An 8,317-nucleotide genomic window follows, 5' to 3' on the forward strand; every position below is an offset into this window, starting at 1 on the left:
CCCTGCCACTCTGGGCTGATTGTCCCTGCATCAGCCAGGTGACTGGTCAGGGGTGGTATACAGACCCCCAGAGTCGGTCCGCGGCAGATGGGCATTAGTGTATAGCCAAGTCACAGTAGGGTCCTCCCAGCTGGGGTAGGTAGAGCCTATTTTTAACAAAACCCCTCCAGTAGCATGGTTGGAGGGCTAGTGACTTCCCATAGCTTCCTCAGGGAGGGGCTGTTAAGACTCAGGAACTTCTTGCCCCAAGATCTCGGCAAAGGTCAGATAAACCTCGCTTCATGGAGGAAAACTGCCAACTCGGCAGTTTCATAAATGTCCGGTCAAGGTCTTCAGCAGGTGCAAGGCAGGGTCTGACCGCCAGAGGGCAGCAGTGACTGCCCGTGGAAGCTGAACACACTCAGCAGAGAGAGAAAGGGAGGCCAGGACCCACCCCACCAGGTTGTTAGGGGGAAGTCCCCTCCTGTCACTGGGCAGAGGGGCACCTTCTGGGTCAAGCATCCCCACGAATTACAGCAAGCCATCCACTCCTTTTTGCAACACGTTTATTGAGAAGCAATTGTGTTCCTGCTTGGGAGGAGCTGTCTTGGGGGAAAGCAGTCTAATAAAGCTTGGGATGGATACAGTTTAGAGACCAGAGACCACCCCGTGGGGCTCAGGGAGGGTGAGCAAGCACTGGCTGGCACATGAACTAGGCTTGGCAGTGTCGGAGGGCAGGCCAGTGGGGGCAGGATGGGCACGAAGCCTGGGTGAGTGCACGGTGGCTAGAAAGGTGTCCTCAGGTTCTGTGAAGGCTGGACAGTAAGGACAGGGGCCAGGTAGGGCTGTCAGGGGAACCAGGGTCACACCATGGAGGACCTGACTGCCAAGCTCAAGGGGCGTGGTGGACAGAAGGCTCCTGAACAGGAGAGGAGCCCAGCCACAGCCAGGCCTGGAGCTCTCTGGGGGTGACCAGCAGGGAGCTATGATTAGGCTAGTGCCTGAGGATGGCAGGAAAGGAAGGGACTAGATCCAGAGACCTGTGAGAAGTGAGGTCCCCAGGACCATAGGAGGATGGAGAGGCCACCAAGCCAGGGCAGAGTGACAGTCACTTGAGAGGGAGAGGAGGACACTCACCCCTGCAGCCAGCCCAGGCACCTGCCCTCCAGCTGTCTCAAGGAAGGACTGGGGAAGGAAGGGGGGAGGGAGGCTGCCCCATCTGCAGGGAGTCTGGGGAGGAGTCACTTAAGGGTCACTGGAAACCCAGTGCACCACTCGAGCCCATAGGAGGGCTCCTGCTGACTGTCCTCAAAATTCTCAGACCTCAGTCCCTACCTTCTCCATCCAAGAACAGGGGCCATGGTCTCTACTTACGGCAGCACAGGCCTGCACAAAACTGGAGGGAGGAAGGGCGGAAAGCAGCACAAGTGCGTCTTCCCAGCCTGGCTTGGGTCCAGGCAGAACAGCTGACACTGCCCCAGCCTGCCCACCCACCCCCGCCAGGCCAGGAGGCTGGCAGAACCCCAGCCGCGGCCGGCCTGGAGTGTGTTTGGTTTGGACCCGGCTCCCATGATGGCGGGGCTGCATCTGTGGCTAAAAATACCCAGGAGCCGAGCCAGCCGCGCAGCTTCCTCAGAGGCGGGTCGGGCCAGCTGAGGAGCGGGCCATGCCTGCCCGCCACGAGGCTGCTCCCTTACCTGCAAGAGGCTCCAAGGATCCGTGTCACTCTCCTCTTCACCGGCAATTCCTGGAGAGTTGCAGGAGGCAAGAAAGATTCTTTAAGCTGGTTCTTGACACAAAAGCTGCTGGGACACGGAAGCCTAGTGGAGCTGCCAGGAGGCATCTGTGAAGTAAACTCACTTGTGCACACACACAGGCCTGCGCCACAGTGAAGCCAACAGGTACACAAACCCAGGAAAGCAGCAGGGGCCCGTCCACTTCTGTCTTTTCAGGACAAAGTCCAGCTGACCCAGGTCAGATGATGCTTACCGGTCCCACATCCCTAGGTGCCTCCGAACACCCAAGAAAGAGGTGCCCTCCCACGAGAGGCAGAAGACATCGAGCCCTGGCAGGTAAAGCCATTCTCGGGGACAGAGGTGGCCAGGGGAGTACACGCTGTCTATCTGCCCTCCTGAGGACTACCGGGGCCTTGCTGCCAGTGAGCACTTTGGGAGGTGGGGGATGGGAGGACCACTCTGGAGTGGTCCCTTCACAAAGCAGACTCCAACAGCTCCAAAGGTATCATTTAACTTCCTTTTCCCAGTGGCACGTGGCAGCAACTTGCCAGAGGTCATAGGCCAGTTGGAGATAGCAGTGGACCCAGGTGACCTGAGATGGTGGGGGTGCCTCTCTCCACAGCCTAGGCAGAGGCTGCGTCTCCAGCCTAAGGCTCTGAAAGGTCATATTCCATGCTAGGGCTCCGGGAGGAGGGGCCGGAAGAGGCGGGGACACTGGCGTCCCAGTAGTAAGGCCAGTCCAGCCACCTCCCAGCCCAGGCTGCCCTTCCGCTGGCGTGGCCCTCTTGCCAGGCCCCAGGGCCGGGCGCCAGGCGCAGCCCCGCCCCCAAGCTCGCAGGGTGACTGGCTGGCCAAGTGCCCCGCCCCTCCTTGCCCGGGGCAGAGATGGGGAGGTGGGGAAGACACAAAAAGGAGAAAGAGTGGGGCAAGAGACCGGAAGCAGCAGGGAGAGGGGTACAATTCTTCCCGGTGGGTCCCGGACTCCTCTCAGAGAATCACACCCAGACAGACCACAGTTTAGCACCTAATTACTCCCTAATTGGTTTGAGGGCGGGAGTGGAGGAACTGGCCCAGCCCTCCAGGGCGCAGCTGGGAGAAGACAAATCAATTATTTAGCCATCCGAGGCCAGTGGGAGGTAGAGACCCCACCGGGGAGCACCAAGGACTTCATCCAAAGGGAGGTACGCCCCTCTTGGGCAGCAGAAGGGCCACGTGAGCATCAAGGGCATTCAAAGAGCGCCTCAATGGCAGGGCCAAACTCAAAACTAGGTTCAGGAGTATGGACGGAGGGGAAGCTCATCAGCTCCTCCCAGGCGAGGATGAAACGCGCTCACTCGCACCGCACTCCGGCGGGGGGAGTCTGGGGCAGGGTGCAGTGGGGCACAGCCCTCCCTCCCAGCAGAGATCACCCAGACGGGAGGAGCCAAACAGCACCACGCTGGTTACTTCCAAGCAGACAGTGAGACCAGCAGACAGCTGGCACGGGACGGAGCCCAAAATAACCCAGACAGCTGGGGTGGGGGGTGCCACAGGCATGGGGATGGAAGTCAAGACACCTGGAACCCCATCCTGGCTCTACTAGTGGTGGCCTCCTGACCTTGGGCGAGTCACTTCTCAGCAGGCCACGGGTGGGTGACTCCAAATCATGACCCCATCATGGAACAGCCCGGGCAGGCCTCTACTCTCAGCCAGCCCCAAACTACTCTGGAGGAAAACGGTGCCAGCCGCTTTCCAAAGGAGCGCCAGTCTCCCTTTGCCCTGAGGCTGCGCCACGTGCTTCAGCAGGTGGGCTGGTGGGGGAGGAGCTCTTAAGACGGCCCAGCCCCCACTCCCTGCAGCCACTCCCAGCAATAATCGTGGTCACAATGGAGGCCAACTAGTGTCAAGCCCGCCCGGGAGGACGGCCCCCTTAATCACACTTAATCCTCCCACCACCCTATCCAGCAGGCATCATTATCACCATTTTACAGGGAGACACTCGCCCAAGGTCACCAGCACCAACCCATGGCTGACTTACAGCCTCCCTTGATTAAGCACAAAGATGCCTCCAACAAAATCCCCGTGTTAAGCCCCGCAGGCTCTCTCAAACCTCGGTGTAGCTCTCCCGCTGGACGTGGGGTACCTGAGGACAGGGCTGATCTGACTCGGAAGCCGAGGCCCAAACAGGAGAGGCAGCAGCGTGATGGGTGACACCTGGACCCAAATAGTTCAAAGTCAACATGAACTAGAGATGCCATGGAGAGAGTCAGAGATCAAGGACCACACATCTCCAGCTGTGGAGCTTCCTGGACAGAAAGAGGATGGGAAACCTCATGAAATCAGCTGCTGTTAGAGGAATGAATGAAACCAATTACTATGTGCCAGGAACTGAGCTCGGTGTTTCTGCCTCAACAATACCCCAGGTGTTACCTAGTCCAGAGGGTCTCAAAATGTGTCCCCAGACAGTAACATCAACATCACCTGGGGACTTGTTAGAAATTCAAGTTCTCAGGCTCCACCTACTACCTTAGACACTCAGGGACCAGGCCCAGAAGGCAGTTTTAACAAGCTACCCATGTGATTCTGATGCCCGCTCGAGTATGAGAATCACTGATCAAGCCCCATTTCTGTGGATGGGGACACTGCGGCTCAGAGACTGTGCGGCTTATGCAAAGCTATATGGTGATAAGGATAAATGGCTAGCCAGGTTTCAAATCCAGCTATGTCTGATTCTACAAACAAGGATATACACACCTGCCCATTTGGGGAGTGGGGAGGGCATCCCAGGGAGGGGCACAGTCAAGGAAGGTTCCTTCGCAGAGAAAGCTGGCCCAGATCTCAGGTCCCTGTGTTTTTCACCTCCCCAGCAGCAGACATCAGAGGGCAGCTCGTACTGTCACCTCACATGCCGTGCCCCACCGGGGGTGGGAAGGGGAGGCCACAGCATGGCTGGGCTTCCAGGCAGTGGCCAGTGCCTTTCAGATGTAGGAGGCATCGAGGGCCCTCCCCCACCACAAAACACACAATTGGGAAATACTTGCAAGTGCAGCCTCTAGTATGCTGCTAAATTCAGCAGAGAATTGCACACCCCAGATGCCTGACAACAGAAGCTGACAGGCAGGGATGGATGGCCCAGGCAGGCTCAGCAGGCAGCCCACTTCACACACACAGGCGCACACATCCGTGTGGGGGAGGGGCTGCAGAACCAGCCCAGCGGGTTTGGGGTCCCGCCCTCCCTGGGCTGCAGGCCAAAGCCCCCCAATCTCCCACAAGGCCAGAGAAAGGGCGCACACCTACCTTAGTGGGAGGATGTCAAACTAGGCCTGCTTCTGCTGTCCAAAGGATTGTCCAATCTGGGGGTACCTGGAGATTGCCCCTTCTCTGGCCAAGAACCTGGGAGAGGTGGGGGGAGGCAGAGGGCTGGTTAGGGCAGCTCCCGGATGGCAGGTCAGACAGTTAACTGGCCAAATGCAAACTGGACAGGGTCTCATTTACGGGAGGGGAGTCTTACAAATGTCACCCCTCCCCAGCTGCCAAGGCGGCCCTCACTCTGGAATGGATAGCAGGGGGGCTGGCTGAGTCACGAAGGTTCAGCTCGGGCGACGAGCTGCAGGAGGCGACTCATCTGCATTTCCAAAGGCCCGCCCCGTCCGCATCCCCTCCCCTAGGAAGGGCCGGAGATCTGAGGTTTACCCCACAGCCCTCCGCCTCCGGGGATCCCGGGGGGAGGCCCACTCAGCTTTCCCAGGACCCAACCCCCACCTCCTGTCCGGAGAGCTGGGTCGCAGGGGTGCGCCCTGGGCGGCCAAATGGGGTTGTCTGCGGCCACCAGGAGGGCCTCTCGCCCAGCCTGGGACAAAGGGGGCGACCCGCCCCTCCGGCTCGGCTATCAAAGGGCTAGTGGGAGGCCAAGCCTGGAAGCCTAGGACCAGGGGGGATGGGGATGGGGGTGCCGCCTGGGGTCAGGGCCGGGCCGCGGGGAGGCTTCCGCGGCCTCCGGAGGAGCCGGTAGAAGTGAGGGGGCGGCCTCGAGGCCCTTTGCTACTGGCTCCCGCGCGGGAGGGAGGAGAAAGAGCAGCGGCGGCTCGGCCGGAGCGAGACCTCCTCGTGCCCGCCTGGCCTCCGAGTTGGGGCCTTCCCCGGCCCCGGCGGCCTGGAACGCAGGCGGCGGCTCGCCCAGCCTCCGCTCCCCTCCCCTCCCCTCCCTCCCCCCGGCCGCCGCCGCCCTCCCCTCCTCCCGCCTGGCGCGCGGCTGCCGCCACCGCCCCAGCCACGGGCGGCGCGCGAAATGGCGCCCGTCTGGCCGCCGCGCCCGGCGGAGGCGAGCGCGGCAGCCGCGGCGCGCGACGCCCCCGAGGCCCGCAGCCCCCCAAACGGCCCTTGAGACCTGCCCCCCGGCCCAGGGCGCGGTACCCCGCGGGCTCCCGGGGCTCGGCCTGGCCGCGGGCCCGCCTCCCGCTCCGGACTCCCAACGACAGCGGGGAAGGAGGGAGGAAGAAGAGCGCCGGCCGCCATTAGCCAGCGCAGCCCTGGCTCGGCCCGACCGAGCCCGGCCTGCCTGCCAGCCCCAGCCCCAGCCCCAGCCCCAGCCCGCGGAGGAGCTCGAAGCCTGAAAATAAAACTCGTGTTTGGGAGGGAGGAGCGAGCGCAGGGAAGACAGGCACCGCCGGGGCTGCAGGCGGGAGAGATGCTGCGTCATGGTGCCAATATGGACGCCGGCCTTTTGTCCTTTTTCCCTTTGGAGGTGCAGGCGCACCCCTGAGTCCTGAAAAGCCGACTTCGGGGTGCGAAACCCTCACAATCAAAAGAGAAAGAGGCTCAGGGGCGGACGGGGAGGTTTCCTCGTCTTTTGAGCCCCCTTTCTCCAAAGCATTTCAGTTTGTCTCCCTATCAAGACCCAGACCTGGGAAGGGCGAGGGGGACCAGCGCAGGCGGCTCCTCGGATGCCCAAGGGTCGCTGCAGAGTCCCCTCTTCTCGCCTCTAGGGCACAAAAGGTAAAAGGGTCTTAAGAGCCTTCCTTGTCCCCCCCCCCACCCCTGCTCCGGCTGCCAAACACAAAGCTCCAGAATCCTCTCTCCCCTCAACTCCCAAACACTTGCAGCCCTTGGCCTGCAAAAGGATCAAAAGGATTTCCTCGAAGGGGCAAAAGGCACTTTTTTTTTTTTTTTTTTTTTTTTTTACTTACCCGCTCAGCCCGGTGCCATGGAGTCTAGAAGATCAAGCTGGGCGGTGGTTTTGGAGATGTTATTATAAAAATATCTTTTTTGTTTAGTTGGGAAATTTGGGGGTTATGGTATTGTCTTTTTTGTAAGTTACCTTTTTGTAAGTTACACTCTATGTCATTTTCTGCTCCTTCCACTTCTGCAAACTCTCCAGTGTTGGGTTGGCAAAAAGGCGGCTTCGCTCAGGACTGTTTACTGCTCGGGATATAGCAATGGTGTGATCGTCATTAAGAGACAAAAGGCGAAAATACAGTCAAACAAAAGGCAAAAGACGCATCAGCCACCCAACCACCATAGAAAATAACCCCAGTTAACGTTGGTGTTTGGCTCGAACCAGCTAGGACTTGTTTTCCAGTTTTAATCTAGTTTCCTGTGACGGCTTTAGTCTCTCGACACAAAGAGAAGGTCTTCCTTTCCTTCACCCCCTCCACCCCACCCGACTAAAGAGGAGAAAAACAAAACTGTTTTTCTTCAAGTAGATCGATTTTCAAAGAAAGTGTACAAGTTACTGGGAAGAAAGCTGACTAGCATTTATTGCTGTAAACATTTTCAAAAGCAGAAAGCTAAAACCTTAGCTTTATAAAAGCAAAATCGTCTTAAAGCATTTTAACTGGCTTATCTTAGACAAGAGAGACAAAGACATACATGCAGATGAAGGTTCGGAAAATTAAGGACATCTCAGCAACATTAACATGAAAACTGCACTGCATAAGGACAGAATGGATTGGGTACTTACAATGTAAAAGGTTTTTAAAAACTTAAAGAGTAACAACTGCTCACAATTTTTTGTTGCTGCCATTTCGCTAGTCCTAAAACTATACATTTAAAACATTACCTTGTTAAAAAGAGAGGAGTTAATAAGATGGCCAGGTTTAAGTGTTTAACAGAGGAAACTATATATTTAAAAATTTATTGTTCAGTCAAGAGAATACAGATTAAGACAGCTCCAAGCTCCCCCCACCCACCCAAAGAAAAAAAGAGGAAAAAAAATTAAATATGTCATTTACTTAGGTTTTTTGGAATTCAAAATTGTTAACTGCTGACATTAATGGTGTGCTATGACCTAGTTATACAAGACAAAGATGGATTCCAAGTCATAAGGAAAAATCCAGATCTTTTTAAAAAGTCTTCTTCATTCTTCCAATTGTGAGTCCTTTGGCCTGTTGACAAATGTTAAACAACACACTGAGGCGTCCTGAACTGGATGGTGGAGTCAAAGGAAAAACATTCCCCATTTGCAACAAAGGAAAAACCCACTTGGCCATTTAATTCCATTGCAGAAAAATGGCTCCCCTCATCTGTTGGCCTCTCCTTGGTGTCTGATGAAGGATGTTTTGAGATCAGCGTCTAATAACTCAAGCCCTATAGAAGCCGCGCGCTGATTGGCTGCCGCGCCCTGC

The sequence above is a fragment of the Lemur catta genome, chromosome 21 (genome assembly GCF_020740605.2).
Source record: "Lemur catta isolate mLemCat1 chromosome 21, mLemCat1.pri, whole genome shotgun sequence".
Lineage (NCBI taxonomy): Eukaryota > Metazoa > Chordata > Mammalia > Primates > Lemuridae > Lemur > Lemur catta.